The sequence below is a fragment of the Meles meles genome, chromosome Y, assembly GCF_922984935.1.
Source record: "Meles meles chromosome Y, mMelMel3.1 paternal haplotype, whole genome shotgun sequence".
Classification (NCBI taxonomy): domain Eukaryota; kingdom Metazoa; phylum Chordata; class Mammalia; order Carnivora; family Mustelidae; genus Meles; species Meles meles.
The window spans coordinates 18,457,973-18,476,444 of NC_060088.1; positions in this window are offsets into that span (position 1 = coordinate 18,457,973).

Below are 18,472 nucleotides of genomic sequence, written 5' to 3' on the forward strand. Positions count from 1 at the left end.
GCTGGAGCCGCTTGGGTATTTCCCCAAGACAGTGTGTGAAGCGATTCGGGGTCACCTTCTCCATGGTCGAATTTGTAGTCTTTGGCCGGGACTGTCACCACCACCCCTCTGGACTCCTGAGAGGGGCAAGAACCTACAATTCCATCTTACCCACGTAATGTCAAGAAACAGTCAGGAGTACAATCAGCCTCACACGGGGACACCACGCCATACACATGTTCATGGTCCTCACACCCTATCAAGATGCTTCTGACCAGGAAAAGCGCCCTAAGCCCTCCGAGGAAAGCTCCGAGTTAACACCGGCAACCATACCAAACACATGTCTGGGTCTTCAACAGTAAGGACACGAGTTCTTCTTGCATCTCCAGAAATCGTGCCATAAATATCTCCCAATATTCCCAGCTCACCAAACATTAAAGGCAGAACCTACACCCTAGAAGATTAAGCCCAGGACGGACTCATCGGTTTGGAGCTCACAGGAGCAGCACGGAGCATCTTGGAACAGAACGAATCCCCATATGAAGCCATCTGAAAAGGATTTTGGGCCAGTTTCAGGAATAAAACGTGAATCTACAAAAGGTCTCTGTCTTCTCGGTATTTGAAATGCGCCTTCTGTTATATACCCTGAAAATAATTTCTTAGGAAGAAGAGCTCATGTGGTGCCCAGGGCTGGCACTTGAGAGAGGCTCTGGTGCCTGTGACATGCGCTCTGGGGTTGTTTTCTGGCTGTCCACTCTCCTGTGGGCTCGTCCTCTGTGGAGGCTCTCCTTGCCTTCCATTCAGAGTGTGTTGTGTCTGGGACAAAAATGTTGAGGTTAAGCTTTGTGGGTCTTCTGTGCCTGTGAAACGTGATTTTCAACCCACTCCACAAAACTTAAGGCCTGCTGAGTTCTGTGGCCAAGATGAGAAGATGTGGCAGGGCTTTCTACTAGCCCCATGCAGGAATTTCTGTTCTCCTGGGACGAAGCAACATGGCCTGAAGAAGGCAGTCCCAACAGTGTTCCAAGTTTGGGAATCCGTGATTGCAGGTTGGGCAGCTAATGTCCTCACCGTCCTGCCTGTCGCCACTTCTCAGTCTTGATGCTGGCGGTGGTAGTGCCCAAGTATCTTTGGCGCCCATTGAGGCACCTCCACCAAAACTGCCCTTCAACAATGCACCCAAAGAAATAATAATCTTACCACGGTGTCAAAAGGTATTGTCTCTGATCATGGTTACAGGCTGTCTGCCCCTGGTTGCTTGCTGGTGTCCTCTTCAGGAGATACACAGTGTTCTTTGGAGGCTATGTCCGCAAATCATTCTTATCTGGAATCCGCCAGCCCCAAGTCACTTGGATTGCAAGAAATCATGTCCTTCAGAGACTCGACTTTTCTCCGCCAACAGCTATGGGTCAACATTCAAACTGTGGGGTCTAAGTGTGCTCCACTCCCCTGGGCCTTTGTCTTTGGCCATGGCTCTCTGCCCTCTGAAGCACCAAACGTCCAATTCTCCCATAAGCACTGTATACACCCATCTCCCATGTTCTCTGTGACTTCTTCTCTCTTTCGCTGTGGAGTGTGATTTCTAGGGTCAGGTCCATTTATGTCATGTTTGCATTGATGTGGTCATCTTCTGGTTGTGCTGATGGCTGAAGTCAAGCCTGGAGTTCCTAGACACTTCTACCATCTCCCTTTCCTCCAAATGCACAGCGGACCCTTATGGAGCCATAAGCACGAAGGCCTTCTTGCTTCTTGTGACAATCGCAGAAAGGAGAGAGCATTGGGCTGTGTCATATCTGTTAGTTATAGAAAGACAACTAGCATACGATTTCACTCACTCATGGAAGTAAAGAAACATGGGAAAAAGCAAGAAAAAGGGACAGGCAATTCTACTCTAACCAGGCACACAAAAATTGGTGTTTGTTCCAGGCAGGGTAGTCAGGATCTGCCTTTCTAAAAGTGGATCTAATGGGACATTCAAAGCAGGAAATTTGGCCGATCAGTATGTAACGTGAGTTTCCACTGTTTTAGTAGGTGAAATGTGATCTGGAATAGTGCAGCTTCATATCTCTTAAAATATCATTGTTAGCATTTTCTGAAACAGGCACACACACACACACACACACACACACACACACACAAACACACACACTCTCTCTCTGTTAAAGGAATCCCACAGAAATTAGGGTGCAAGTGAGGAATAGCACTCATAGAATCAAAATTAAAAGAAAATACCATGAAAAACAAAAGCTTACAGAAGCAATGTAACAAATCATCTAAATTGGATAAGTTAACTCCTTACCTATCACGAATTAGTTAAATATTTAACTAATTATTTAAACAACTTTACCTAAAAGACCCCTACAGAGAAGTCTGCCAGCAAATACAATAGCGGAGAGAAAAGGACAAATTCCAAGACACATACGCACTACCATGACAAGATCAATGGTCTGACGTCTCAGGCAATGGCTTTTGAATCAGTTTTTGAGGCTTTTGAAGTAGTCCTAAAACATCTCCCAACACACAGAAAGCCAGGTTCCCTGGTCCACAATGTGAGACATTTAATGGTAATGTCGGCTTTTCTCATCTATTCCCAAAATGTAGGAAGAGGGAACACTCTAATTTACAATGTCCAGAGACCCAATTCACATAAGGACCTTATAGGAAACAAATTGCATACCATTTTAATCAGTAAGATAATAAAACTAGAATTCATTTCTCTTCTCTTTCTTTCTTCATCTCCACGTGAAACGACCTGTTTGCTTACTATTCAATATATTTTCTTATATTCGGCAAGTGAGCCTTTCATGCATCCTACGTTTTTCGACATAGTATTCCTTGATTCTTTAATTGCGTATATCAACAAGTGCTCATCCTCATATAATGCCACACCACATCCATACCCATTATCCAGTTCCCTCTTTATGGCATGACTTATCCTCCTGTAACCCTCAGCTTGGTCCCCAAAGTCCTGAGTCTGTCCTGGTGCATCTCCCTGTCTGACTTTCTCTCCTTCTGTTTTCCCTTACTACTACTCATGTCCATGGTATTCCTCATGGGCCACATAGGAGTGAAGCCATAGGATATTTCCCTTGTTCTGCTTGAATTTTCATTTGGAAATCATCTTCTTTATCATCATCTCCATAATCATCTTTAACCACTAGGCCTTAAAAAGGTATCTCGGCTCCTTCCACAGTGATGCTAGAGTGGGTATAGCAGGCCATCGATGTTCGCCATTCGTTACATCTGAATAAAGAGAGTTGCTCAACATGGCTCTCCCCATGACTATGGCATGTAGCATTAACTAATAATGACAACTAGTGCTGACCAGAGCTCTTTAGGTGTAGCGATCATGCAGAATTTTATTCTCCATTAAACATTTGCAATGGTGTTTAATGTAATGTGAGGTAGAGAGAGCCTTCATCCCTTGGGACTGGTGATTCAGGACACTAGCAGATAAGGACACGGACAGCACAATGCATCCCTGCCCTGGAAATTTTCCTGGAATTGCGACTTTCCTTCCCTTCTTCATTCCCTCCCCTTCCAAGCTGACCAAGCACCAAAGTCAGACCATACACCCGAGAAAACATAGGGAACAGAAACTAAGAATGGACCCTCTCACCCAAGGATATCCAACCTACCCGAGTCCTAATGGTAGCCAAGAGGCCTCGCTGTTGATTGAGATCTCTAGAAATTGCAGTGAAAATAGAAACACCTTGGTCTCTCTGGAGAAATGTTTGTCTAAAGAATGATATACAGAACATCGTTTTCTTTTCTCTTTGTACAGAAAGTGGAAGTGGGAAAGAAATAGAGAAGACCACCTGAGTTCATGATCAGGCTAACAGGGCTCTTTCTTGTTCCTTCCCAAGTCTTTCTATTTAAACCCATAGCAATCATATGTCAATAGAATGGGATTGCTGCTTCAGTGAAGTCAGCTTCTGTGCTGTCACAGAGCTCTGATGTCCTAGCAACCACTCCTCACCAAACCACTCCTCATCACTTCACCTGGCTGGAGTAGTTCTGGGTCAGCCAGGAGTATCAAAATCTGTCCAAACCGCTTGAGCCGCCTGGGTACTTCCCCAAGACAGTTTGTGAAGAGATTTGCGGTAACATTTTCTATGACCGAATTTGTAGTCTTTGGCCGTGATTGTCACCACCACCCCTCTGGACTCCTGAGAATTGCAAGAATCCACAATTCCGTCTTACTGACGTAACCTCAGAAAGGGTCAGGGTACAAGCAGCCTCACACTGGGAACTCCACGCCATACACATGTTCATGGTCCTCACACACCATCAGGATGCTTCTGACCAGGAAGCGACCCTCGCCCTCCGAGGGAAGCTCCGAATTAACACCCGAAACCATACAAAAGACATATATGGAGTCTTCAACAGTGAGGACACGAGTTCTTCTTCCATATCCAGAAATCGTGCCATAAATGCGTCCAATTTTCCTAGCTGTAGAAACATTAATTGCAGACCCTATAACCTAGAAGCTGAGGCCCAAGACGGACTCATCTGTTTGGATCTCACAGGAGTAAGCACGGAGAATTGTGGTTTCTTGCCCTTCTCAGGAGTCCAGAGGGTTGGTGGTGACAGTCATGGCCAATGACTACAAATTCGGTCATGGAGAAAGTGACCTCAAATCGCTCCACAAAATGTCTTGGGGAAATACCCAGGCGGCTCCAGTGGTGTGGAGTGATTTTAATACTCCTGGCTGACCCAGAACTAATCCAGCCAGGTGAAGTGATGAGTCGTACTTTGGTGAGGAGTGGTTGCTAAGAATTCAGAGCTTTGTGACATAACAGAAGCTGACTTCACTGAAGCAGCAATCCCATTCTCATGACATATGAGTCCTATGGCTTTAAATAGAAAGACCTGGGAAGGAGCAAGAAAGACCCCTGTTAGCCTGATCATGAACTCAGGGGGTCTTTTCAGTTCCTTTCCCACTTCCATTTTCTATACGAAGAGAAAAGAAAACGATGTTCTGCATTCCATTCTTTAGACCAACATTTCTCCAGAGAGAGCAAGGTGTTCCTATTTCCACTGCAATTTTTAGAAATCTCAATCAACGGCGAGGCCTCTTGGCTACAATTAGGTCTCGGGGATGTTTGATATCCTTGGCTGAGATGGTCCATTTTTATTATCTCTTCTCCATGGTTTCTTGGCTGTAAGGTCTGTCTTTGGTGCTTGGTCAGCTTGGAAGGTGAGTGAAGGAAGAAGGGAAGGAAAGTCACCATTCCAGGAAAATTCACAGGGCAGAAATGCATTGTGCTGTCCTTGTCTTAATCTGCTAATGTCCTGCAACACAAGTCCTAAGGGATGAAGGCTCTGTCTACCTGATATAACCTTAAACACCGTTGCAAAGGCTTCATGGACAGTGAATCTCTGCATGATCGCTACCCCGAAAGAAAGAGCAATGTCAGCACTCCTTGTCCTCATTAGTTAATGCTACCTGCCATAGTCATGGGGAGATCCATGTTGAGCAACTCTCTTTATTCAGATGAAAATGAAGGTCCAACATCAATGGCTTGCCATGCCACACTAACATCACAGTGGAAGGAGGTGAGGTACAATTTTAAGGCCTAGTGGATAAAGATGAATATGAAGATGATGATAAAGAAGATGATTTCCAAATGTAAATGCAAGCAGACCATGGGAAATATCCTATGACGTCACTCATATGTGGTCCATGAAGAATAACATGGACATGAGCAGCAGAAATGGAAAACGGAAGTAGAAAAAATCAGACAGAGAGACTCAACAGGAGAGACTCAGGCTCTTGGGACCAAGCTGAGTGTTACAGGAGAATAATACCTGCCATAAAGTGTGAACTGGTTAATGGGTATGGAGCTGGTGTGGCATTATATGAGGATGCGCTCTTGGTGGTATATGCAATTAAAGAATTAGGGAACACTATGTCAAAAAACATATGATGGATGAAAGGCTGGCTTGCCGAATATAAGAAAAAATATTGAATAGAAAGAAAACAGGCCATTTCCCATTGAGATGAAGAAAGAAAGAGAAGAGAAATGAATTCTCGTTTTATTATCTTACTGATTAAATGGAATACAATTGGTTTCCTATAAGGTCCTTATCTGAATTGGGTCTTTGGACATTGTACCTTAGAGTCTTCCCTCTTCCTACATTGTGGGAGTAGATGAGAAAAGCCAACATTACCATTAAATGTCTCGAATCGTGGACCAGGGAATTGATTTGAACCTGCTTTTCTGTGTGATGAGAAATGTTTTAGGACTGCTTTAATATCCTCCAAAGTTGCTTCAAAAGTCAGGTATGTATGACTCATGATCCTGTCATGGTAGTGCGTATGTGTCTTGGAATTTTTCCTTTTCATTCCAGTGTTGGATTTGCTGGCAGACTTCTGTGTAGGGGTCTTTTAGTTATGGTTGTTTAATTACTAAGGATTTAACTTATGCAGTTTGGACGCTTTGTTACTTTGATTCTCTAAAATTTTTTATGGTATTTTCTCTGAATTTTGCTTCCATCAGTGCTATTCCTCACTTGCTCCCTACATTCTGTGGGACTCTTTTAAGTGTGTGTGTGTGTGTGTCTGTGTGTGTTTGTGTGTGTGTGTTTCAGAAAATGCTAAAAATGTTATTTTAAGAGATATGAAGCTGCTCTGCTGCTCTTTCCACATCACAATTCACATTCAAACACAGTGGAATCTTACGTTACATTCCGTTCAGCCACATTTCCTGAATTGAATGTCCCATTTGATCCACTTTGAGAAACGCAGATTCTGACTAGCCTTCCTGGAACAAACACCAAATGTTGTGTGCCTGGTTAGAGTCTAATGACCAGTCCTTTTTTCTTGCTTTTTCACATGTTTCTTTACTTCCATGAGTGAGTGAAATCGTATGGTAGTTGTCTTTCTTTGATTGATAGATACGATACATCCCAATGCTCTCTCCCATTCTGCCACATGTCATAAGGAGGAAGAATGGCTTCTTGCTGATGGCTCCATAAGAGTCTGCAGTGCAATTGCAGGACAGGGAGATGGTAGAAGTGTCTGGGAGCTCTAGGCTTGTTTTCACCCATCAGCACAACCAGAAGATGACCATGTCAATGTAAACATGGCATAAAAGGACCTGAAGCCTAGAAATCCCAGTCCACAGCGAAAGAGAGAAGAAGTCACAGAGACCATGGGAGAAGGGTGTAGAGGGGCCTTATGGGAGAATTGGATGGTTGGTGCTTCAGAGGGCAGGGAGCCATGGCCAAAGACAAAGGCCCAGGGGAGCGGAGCACACTTAGAACCCACAATTTGAATGTTGACCAAAGCTGTTGCCGTAGAAAAGAAGAGTGTCTGAATGACACGAGTTCTTGCAATCCAATGATCTTGAGGCCCAGGGATTCTAGATCAGCATGCTTTGCAGACAAACATTAAAGAACTCAGAACACTGTGTATCTCCTGGAGAGGACACCAGCAAGCAACCAGGTGCAGACAGCCTGGAAACCATGATCAGAGACAATACCTGGTGATACCGTGGTAAGATTATTATTTTGTTGTGTGCATTTTTGATGGACAGTGTTGGGGGAGATGATCGATGGCTGTCAAAGACACTTGAGTTATACTACCGCCAGTATCAAGACTGAGAAGTGGCCACAGTAGGATGTGAGGACATTAGCTTCCCAAACTGCAATCACGGAATCTTAAACCTGGAACACTGTTGGGTTGCCTTCTTCTGGCCACGTTGCTTAGCCCCTGGAGAACAGAAAATCCTGCAGGGGACTAGAAAAAAGCCCTGCACACATCCTCTCACCTAGCCACAGAATTGTTCAGGCCTTAAGTCTTCTGGAGGGGCTTGAAAATCACGTTTCACAGGCACACCAGACCCACGAAGCTTAACCTCAGCATATTTGGCCCACACACCAAACACTCTGAATGGAAGCTAAGGAGAGCCTCTGCAGAGGATGAGCCCACAGGAGAGTGGACAGCCACAACACAACCCCAGAGGGCATGTCACACACATCTGAGACTCTCTCAAGTGCCAGCCTTTGGGCACTCCATGAGCTCTTCTTCCTAAAGAAATTATCTTCAGGGTAGATAACAGAATGCGCATTTCGAATCCAGAGAAGACAGAGACCTTTTTTAGATTCACATTGTATTCCTGAAACTCACCCGAAATCCTTTTCAGATTGCTTCACATGGGTATTATTTCTCTTCCAAAATCCTCCGTGCTTGCTCCTGTGAGCTCCAAACAAATGAGTCTGTCCTGGGCCTAAGCTTCTAGGGTGTAGGGTCTGCCTTTAATCTTTGGTCAGCTGGGAAAATTGGGAGGCATTTATGGCACGATTTCTAAGATGCAAGAACTCTTGTCCTCACTGTTGAAGTCTCCAGACATGTCTATTGTATGGTTGCGGGTGTTAATTCTTAGCTTTCCTCGGAAGGCGGGGGGCACTTTTCCTGGTCACAAGCCTCCTGTTAGGGTGTGAGGACCATGAACATGTGTATGGCTTCAATCCCCGTCTGAGGCTGCTTGTACTCCTTGTAGGGGCCTGATTAGCCAGAGGAAATGTAAACCCCGGATATAGGGGAGGGCCAGGCCAGATAGCCGTTTCCAATTAGTGGGGGCACATATATTAACCTTGGTGAGTTGTAATCTCATTGGCCACCTGTGTGTTGACCGTTCTCAACCACCTCTATAAAGGTTAGTCTGTGAGGCTGTGTGGGGGGAGAAGTATGAGTAGTTAGAATAACCATTGGAAAAGTCGGTGATGTTAGAATAGCCATTGGAGGAGTAAGAGAACTTAGAATAGCGGTTGGGGAATAGGAGGAGTTAGAATATCCATTGGAGAAGTAGGAGGAGTTAGAATGGCAGTTAGAATAGCAGTTAGAATAGTCATTAGGATAGCCTTTGGGAGACATTAGGGTAGTCATAGGAATGATAGCGTCGGGGTCATCGGGAGCAGAGCCACCCCAAGCCAAGGGCTGGAGTGGCCTGTTCTAGAGTGGCCATGCCAGAGCGGCGTCATTCCAGGGTGCGGCCTCCTTGGCTTGCAGCCCTGTCCTTGAGCGTCCTTATCCAGAGCAGCCTCTTCATCGAGGAAGCGGCCTTGTCCGGTGTGTGGCCTCGTCCGGGGAGTGGCCATGTTGCAGTGGCATCATGGGGAGCAGAGTCTGTGTCATCGGGGTTGTCGTCCCTTTCTTCCTCGCCCAGAGCAGCAGTGGAAGTGGTGCCGCCTGGAGCTGTAACACGAGTGGCATCGCCCCGTGCACTGCCCAGGGCAGCAGGGGCAGCAGCGCCACCGCAAGCAGCACTGCCCAGAGCAGCAGCAGTAGCAGAGCTGCTGCGAGCGACGCCACCCTGAGCCAGAGTATCAGCAGCAGCGCCGCCGCAAGCATCCACGCTGCCTCAGGCAGTGCCGCCATCAGGAGCAGCCTCTCAGGAGCCAACGATGCAGCCACGCTGGGAGTGGGTCTGTGGTATGGTGAGGGTGAGTCAGGGAGCCTCCAGGAGGGACCCCAGCGACTGGGAGGTGGTGGTCCCCAGCAAGACTCGGGCACCTAACGGTCAGTTTGGTTTCTAATGCAGTTTGGTTTCTAATGCAGTTTAGTTCTGATGCAGGTTGGTTTCTGATGCAATTTGGTTTCTGATGCATGGCGCGAAATAAAACTTTGCTTGATTTTTGTTTTGTGTCAGTCTCGTTCCTTTGATCATGGATACTAACATTGGTGGTTCGTCCGGGATCAAACAACGAGAACTGAGCCAGCATCTGAACTTATGGGAAAAGCCCCCAGAAGTGTTATGATTTTATCTCTCTGTCTGGTTGGAGCTCCAGGGTAAGGCCCACCAGGAGAAGCTGGATGCAGCCATGCTCCCCAGGGCTGGAGTGGATGCGGGGATACCCCATCCCTCTGATGGTAGATCCACAGGGGGTTTGAGTCCCCCTGGGTGGTCGGGGGGTTCGATCCCCTAGATGGTCAGGGAGTTCGAGTCCCCCTAGGCGGTCATTGGGAGTTCGGGTCCCCCTGGGTGGTCATCGGGGGTTCGAGTCCCCCTTTCCGGTCATGGGGTTTGAGTCCCCCTAGGAAATCCCCACTGGTGGCAGGACCGCTGGGCCTGTGGTTGTCTTTGTCTTGTCTTTTTGTTGTCTGCTGTGTTGTTTGTTATGTTTGAAGGAATGGGGCAAGCAAAGAGTAAGGGGACTCTGACTTTCATCCCTCTGTACCTCATAATATATGTGGGGCTTCTCCCTCACTCATTTCGTGTGTTAAGGGCTATCACTAGAGCCAACTAGGGTTAGTCTAACTCAGGACAGAGACTTTAAGGGATATTCCCAAGCAGCTGCCGAAACTCCCTTTGTTTCGGGGAATTCCTTGCCTTCTCTGGCCCAATGTGGACTGCCTAGCCCCTCCCCCTTGCTGGCGGAAACATGGCATCTGAAGTGGAATGGGCCCAGATGGAACATGAAATCTGTTAGCAAAGAGGTGACCGAACTGATGGTTAATTGTCTGACTAAGGGTTTTTATGGGTAATTGTTAAAGTAGCTTTCAGAGTCTTTGGCATCCTGAAGCTTTGAAGTTTAGCTTGGATGACAAATGGGATGAAGTGCTAGGGTGCTGGTTGCTGGAACTGGGTTTGTGCTTTTGAAAGCTTTTAGTAAACAAGTTTTGTGCTTAACGGCTGTCATAACACTTCACAAGTGGCTAAAATGTGAATGGTTTTCTCTTTGCCCACCGAGAATTGTAAATGAGACATCTTTGACTCATAAGGCTTTTCCCTGATGTGCTAAGTTACTCAGGAAGTACTGCTAAATCAATGATAAACCTTGGGTTACATTTGGGTAAATGCTGTAACAACTCCAGAGTTTCTATACATTTCCTAAAGCTTTAATGTTTTGATAAGGGTCATCATTTGATATTTAACCATAACTATTCTGAGGTTTTTTTGTCATTTGTAATTGTTTTAATTCTCTTGTAAGATGAATTCCGCCTTAAATGAAATTCATATGGGAGTCTTTCAGAACAAATACAGGTCTTTGATATGTTGAAATCCTGGAACTGAATTTCCAGAAGTAAAAGTTGCACTCAGACTAAACCATCAGACTAAACCAGAATTAGTATAGTGACTTAAAGTGAGAATGAGTCTCCAGGAGCATTACTAGAAAGGCTTATTAAAGCCTATAAAATGTATAGCCTGATCGTTCCTGAGGAACCAGAAAATCAGGGGGCAGTGAATCTTGCTTTTGCCAGTCAGTCAGTCCTGGATACAAGGAGGAAACTTTAGGAAATTGAAGGATTTGAAGGGAAGAATCTGAGCTATTGGGAATAGGAGAAAGTATGTTTAACAACAGGGATGCATAGGAGGATGAAAAACAGACAAAAAGCTGGTTAAGGTTCTGGCATTACATGAGATAGGTATGGGATAGTAAGTGGAAGGAAAAGCCTAAGCACAGAGAAGGCAGGTGGAAAGACTTAGGTTCAGATCAGTGCGCTTACTGTAAGGAAAAAGGAGACTGGGCCACGGAATGCCCCAAAAGGAAGACAACAGTGCTGGCCCCAGAGTAAAAATTGAAGTGGAGGGGAAATCAATTGATTTTTTTGGTGGACACGTGGGCCCAGTTTTCATCATTACTTGAACCTATGGGAAAACTATCTGGAGAGGAAGTTTGGGTACAAGGAGCAAATAGCACAGAGAGACATAAATGGACAACAGAAAGGACTTTAAATTTGGCCTCAGGAGTAGTTAAACATCGATTTTTGGTCCTCCCTAATGCCCCATATAACTTGATGGGAAGAGATCTCCTCCACAAGTTATGAGCTGGCATTCAGTTCTCGGAAGGAGACATGACTGTAACCTTGAGACAACCCACTGTACAGGTGCTTATGGAAGCAGTAGATGAATACCTCCTTTACAAGCCAGTCTCAAAACCAGAGGAGACAAAGGCGGGGAGCCTTCTCCAAATCCTACACGTCAAGTTTCCCGAGGTCTTGACAGAAGGGAAGACCCCTGGCCTGGTCAGGGGACAACCTCCAGTGGTGGTAAAATTAAAGGCGATGGCTATGGCTGTTCACAATCGGCAGCACCCCCTTCCCCGGGAAGCAAAGGAAGGGATCAGAAAACACATTAACCACCTCCGAGGAGAAGGGATACTAGTTCCTTGAAAATCTCCATGGAACACACCTTTGCTGCCCGTCAAAAAGGCCTAGACTGGGGAGTACAGACCCGTTCAGGACTTGTGGGAAGTTAATAAACAGTTTGAAGATATCTACCCAATGGTGCCTAACCCCTATACCCTACTCTTCCTCCTGGGCCCCCAAAGAACTGTGTATACTGTCTTAGATCTCAAGGATGCATCTTTATGCATATCTTTAGCAAGGAAATCTCAACCCTTTTTGCTTTTGAGTGGTCTGACCCACAGGAAGGATTCCAAGGCCAGCTCACCTGGACAAGACTTCCTCAAGGATTCAATAATTCACCCACCATTTTTTTTTTTTTTGACGAGGCCCTATGTGAGGATTTGCGTGAGTACAGAACCTCTAACCCAGGAGTCACTCTGCTACAGTACGTTGATGACTTGCTAGTAGCCACTGAGGACTATGAGTCATGTTTGTGGGGGCCAAGAGCTCTTTTATAGACTCTGCAGGAAAAAGAGTATTGGGTGTCAGCAAAGAAAGCACAGCTCTGTCAGAGCCATGCCACTTATCTAGGTTCTGATCTGCATGAGGGAGTGCATTCACTGTCTGAGTCCAGGAAACAGGTGATCACTGGATACCCCTGCCCCATCATGTCCCGACATCTGAGAAAGTTTCTTGGACGGTGGGCTACTGTAGGCTATGCACACTGCAGTTTGCGGAGATTGCCCAACCTCCATACGAACTGGAAAAAGGGGGGGTTCAGTATGATAGAGTAGACAGCTGAGGCAGAAGGAGCATTTTGGGAATTACAAACAGTTGTACTGAGTGCCAAAGCATTGGCCATCCCAGATATTACCAAGCCCTTCCACTTGTATGTGGATGAAAAAGCAGGGGTGGCCAAAGGAGTTTTCAGACTCTGGGGCCTTGGTAAAGGCCAGTAGCCTATCTTAGCAAGAAACTAGATCCAGTAGCAGCTGGGTTCCCCTCTTGCCTATGCATAATTGCTGCCATGGCCCTCCTGGTAAAGGATGCAAGTAAATTGACTCTGGGTCAAAATCTCATTTTGACCACCACACGCCATCGAGGGCCTTCTCCGGACTCCACCAGACCGATGGATGACAAACGCCTGAGTGATGGGGTATCAGGCCCTCCTCTTCAACAAACCAAGAGTGACCATCCAGCCCTGGCAGTGCTAAATGCAGCCACACTGCTGCCAGAGGAGCTGGCTGATCATTCACATGATTGTGGAGAAGTCCTAACCCAAGTTGCAGGAATAAAGCTGGATCTCAGATACATTGCCCTCCCAGATGCTGAGATGACTCTGTGCACAGATGTGAGTAGCTACATGGTCAATGGAAAGAGGTATGTGGGGGCTGTGGTAGTTTCTCCCGGGCAGAGACTCTGGACAGCTGCCCTGCCACATGGAACTATGGCACAAAAAGAGGAGCTGATTGCTCTCACTAAGGCACTGCAGATGGCCAAAGGTAAAACCGCCAACATCTATACAGACAGCAAGTACGCCTTTGCTACTCTTCATATACATGGGGCTATTTATTAAGAAAGGGGCCTATTAACAGCAGAAGGAAAAGGAATTAAAAACAGAGGAGAAATATTGGCTCTCCTCCAGGCTATTTGGGACCCCAAAAGAGGTGGCCATTATGCATTGCCCCGGACACCAAAAGGGGACTGATCTGATGTCAAAAGGAAACGAATTAGCAGATCAAGCCACAAAACAAGCAGCCTGAGAAACAGAGCAAGAACTTGTTACACTCCCAGCACCAGCCCTACCAGAAAAACCGAACTCTTCAGAAGAAGCTTTAAAGTATTTACAGAAATGGGTTAAATTGAACTATGAAGGGAACTGGGCTAAGACTGAAGCAGGGAAAATAATTCTTCCTTGAAGACTAGATAAGAAGTTAGTACACCAAATACATCAGGGTACTCATTTGGGGATACGCAAACTCATGGAACTTATAGGCAAGCAGTTCCAGGTTTCTAAATTAGGGCATATGGTACAGGATGTAGTTGATAGATGTGCTCAATGCCAGGCAGTTAATGTGGGAAGAACGAAAATGGGAAGAGGGAAAAGAGAAAGAGGTAAGGAGCCAGGAATTTATTGGGAAATAAATTTTACAGAAATGAAACCTGGAAAATATGGGCACAAATACATGCTAGTTTTTGTAGATACATTTCCATGTTAGTTTTTGTAGATACATTTTCAGGCTGGATAGAGGCTTTTCCTGCCAAACATGAGATGGCAGGAGTGGTAGCCAAAAAAGCTACTAGAAGAAATAATTCCTAGGTTTGGGCTGCCTCTTGCAATTGGATCAGACAATGACCCTGCATTTGTGAGTTCAGTCTCACAGGCATTGGCCAAGGCCGTGGGCACTAATTGGAAACTACATTGTGCCTACCGGCCTCAGAGTTCTGGGAAAGTAGAGAGAATGAATCTGACTCTTATAGGGATCTTGACAAATCTAATTCTGGTGACTAGCTGTGGATGGGTGGATCTCCTTCCTTTTGCCCTCCTCAGGGCACAATGTACACCCTATTTAAGCAAGGTGACCCCATTTGAAATAATGTTTGGGAGATCCCCCCTCTCTGTCCTTGACTACTAGAGGTTGAGCTAGAAGAAATGACTGATCAGTCTGTACTCGAGTCACTGAAGGTATTAGTCTGTCTTTAAAAAAAACCCACTCAGGGATCCTGACTGCCCACACTGGGATAGAGATGGAGGTGGAACCACATCCTTAGCAACTTGGGGGCTAGGTATGGATAAGTTGCTATCAAGGGGGAAACTTGGAGCCTCGCTGGAAGGGACCATTTACTGTTATCCTGACCACCCCCATGTAAGTAAAAGTAGAAGGAATCAGGGACTGGATTCACGTGGGTCACGTCAAACGAGCCGAGGACAAGGATGCCCCCAGATATGGAAGCTGCAGTGGACAGACCCCGCTGACCATGGACTAAAGCTAAGACTTAAAAAACTGTGAGTTTATTGTTGCTCCTATTTTACCTGTTTATGTAAAGTATATGTGGGAAATTAGATGAATGGAATTAGAAAAAAAATGGAAAAGGTTGTACAAAGCGTGGAATTGCTAACTCATCATCCGACTGTGCACTACTGTTCCTTTTTGGCCCCTGGATTATAAACACCCTAATGTCATTTGTACCGAAGAAAATTGGAGCTATAAAAATATTAGTCTTACATGCTCAATATAACCCCCTTACAACAGGAGAACATAGAACTGGCTGAAAAGTCAAGGATTTGACTGATTTCCAAAGATAAAGGAGGAATGTAAGGGCCTGATTAGACAGAGCAACAGCGGCAGCAGCGCCGCCTCAAGCTGTAACACAAGCTGCACCACCCTGTGCACCGACCAGAGCAGCAGCGGAAGCGGCGCCACCTCAATCGGCATCACCCCGTGCACCACCAAGAGCAGCAGCGTCGGCGGCGCCACCGCCAGCAGCACCACCCTGTGCACCAGAGCAGCAGCAGAAGCAGCGGCTGCGCTGCCTTGGGCTGTAACACGAGAGGCACCGCCCCGTGCACCGCCCAGAGCAACAGGGGCAAGGGCTCCACCGCGAGCAGCACCACCCAGAACAGCAGCGGCAGCGGTGCCTCCACGAGCAGCGCCGCCCCGGGCACCGCCCAGAGCAACAGAGGCAGCGGCGCCACCTCAAGGGGCATTTCCCTGTGCACCGCCCAGAACAGCAGTGGCAGCGGCGCCACCTCGAGCTGTAACACGTGCAGCACCACCCCGTGAACCGCCTAGAGCAGCAGCAGCAGTGGCTCCACCGTGAGCAGCAACACCCAGAGCAGCAGCAGGCAGCAGCGCCACCTCAAGCAGCACCACCCAGAGCAGCAGCGGCGGCGGCTCTGCCTCGAGCTGTAACACATACAGTACCATCCCGTGCACCACACAGAGCAGCAGCAGCAGTGGCTACACTGAGAGCAGCACAACCCAGACCAGCAGCAGGCAGCAGTGCACCCCAAGCAGCATCGCCCAGAGCAGCAGCGGCAGTGGCACTGCCAAGAGCAACACCACCCTGAGCCAGAGTATCAGCAGCAGCGCCCCCGCAAGCAGCCAGGCCACCTCGGGCAGTGCCGCCATCAGGAGCACCCTCTCAGGAGCCAAGGTGCAGCCACGCTGGGAGTGGGTCTGTGGTACAGTGAGGGTGAGGCAGGGAGCCTCCAGGAGGGACACCAGCGACTGGACGGCGGTGATGCCCAGCAAGACTCGGGCACCTAATGGTCAGTTTGGTTTCTAATGCAGTTTGGTTTCTAATGCAGTTTGGTTACTGATGCAGTTTGGCTTCTGATTGAGTTTGGATTCTGATGAATAGCGTGAAATAAAATGTTGCTTGATTTTGCTTTGTGTCAGTCTCGTTCCTTAGATCACGGACCCTAACACTACATATTCTTTCATGACCTTACGTGGCTAAGATGGAATTGTGGATTCTTGCCCTTCCCCTGAGTCCAGAGGGGTGGTGGTGACAGTCATGGCCAAAGACTACAAATTCGGACATGGAGAAGGTGACCCCAAATCACTTCACAAAGTCTCTTGGTGAAATACCCAGGCAGCTCCAGCTGTTTGGAGTGTTTTTGATACTCCTGGCTGACCCAGAACTACTCCAGCCAGGTGAAGTGATGAGGCATGCTTTGGTGAGGTTGCTAGGATCTCAGAGCTTTGTGACGTCCAGAAGCTGACTTCAGTGAAGCAGCTATCCCACTCTCATGACATATGAGTCCAATGGCTTTAAGTAGAAAGACCTGGAAAGGAACAAGAAAGAGTCATGTTAGCCTGATCATGAACTCAGTTGGTCTTTTCTGTATCTTTCCCAGTTCCATTATCTACACAAAGAGAATAGAAAACGATGTTTTGTATACCATTCTTTGGGCCAACATTTCTCCAGAGAGAGCAAGTTGTTCCTATTTCCACTGAAATTTCTAGAGATCTCAATCAACAGTGCGGCCTCTTGGGTACAAATATGTCTCTGGGAGCTTCGATATCCTTGGATGAAGGGTCCATTCTTAGCTTCTGGTCCCCATGGTGTCTCGGGTGTAAGTCTGCCTTTGGTGTTTGGTCAGCTTGGAAGGTGAGGGAAGGAAGAAGGGAAGGAAAGTCACAATGCCAGGAAAATTGCCAGGGCAGGGATGCGTTGTGCTGTCCTTGATATTATCTGCTAGTGTCCTGAAACACCAGTCCTAAGGGATGAAGGCTCTGTCTAGCTGACACTACCTTAAATACCGTTGCAGAGGCTTCATGGAGAGTGAAATGCTGCATGATCGCTACCCCTAAAGAAAGAGACCTGGTCAGCACCCCTTGTCATCATTAGTTAATGCTACATGCCATAGTTATGCGGAGAGCCATGTGGAGCAACGCTCTTTATTCAGATAAAAATGAATGGCCACCATGGATGGCCTGCCATGCCGACTCTAGCATCACTGTGGAAGGAGACAAGATAACCTTTCACGGGCTAGTGGATAAAGATGATTATGAAGTTGATGATAAAGAAGATGATTTCCAAATGAAAATGCAAGCAGAACAAGGGAAATATCCTATAGCTTCACTGATATGTGGTCCATGAGGAATACCATGGACATGAGTAGTAGTAAGGAAAAACGGAAGGAGAAGAAGTCAGACAGGGAGCCACACCAGGAGAGACTCAGGACTTTGGGGACCAATCTGAAGGTTACAGGAGGATAAGACTTGCCTTAAAGAGGGAACAAGTTAATGGGTATGGAGTTGATGTGGCATTATATGAGGATGAGCACTTGATGGTATATGCAATTAAAGCATCAGGGAACACTATGTCAAAAAACGTAGGATGGATGAAAGGCTGCCTTGCCGAATATAAGAAAAAATAGTGAATAAAAGGAAAACCGGCCGTTTCACATGGAGAAAAAGAAAGAAAGACAAGAGAAATGAATTCTAGTTTTATTATCTTACTGATTATAATTGTATACAATTGATTTACTATAAGGTCCTTATGTGAATTGGGTCTTTGGACATTGTAAATTAGAGTCTTCCCTCTTACTACATTTTGGGAATAGATGAGAAAAGCCAACATTACCATTAAAGGTCTCGAATTGTGGATCACGGAATTGATTTGAACCTGGCTTTCTATGTGTTGGTAGATGTTTGAGGACTGCTTCAATAGCTTTCGTCATTACCTGAGACATCAGATATGTATGACTCATGATCTTTTCATGGTAGTGCGTATGTGTCTTGGAATCCATTCTTTTCTCCCCAGTATTGGGTATGATGGCATACTTATGTGGACGTGTTTTTTAGGTAACGTTGTTGAATTAACTAACTAACTAATTAATTAATTAATTCTTGATAGGTAAAGAGTTATCTTATCCAGTTTGGACGGTTTGTTACTTAGATTCTC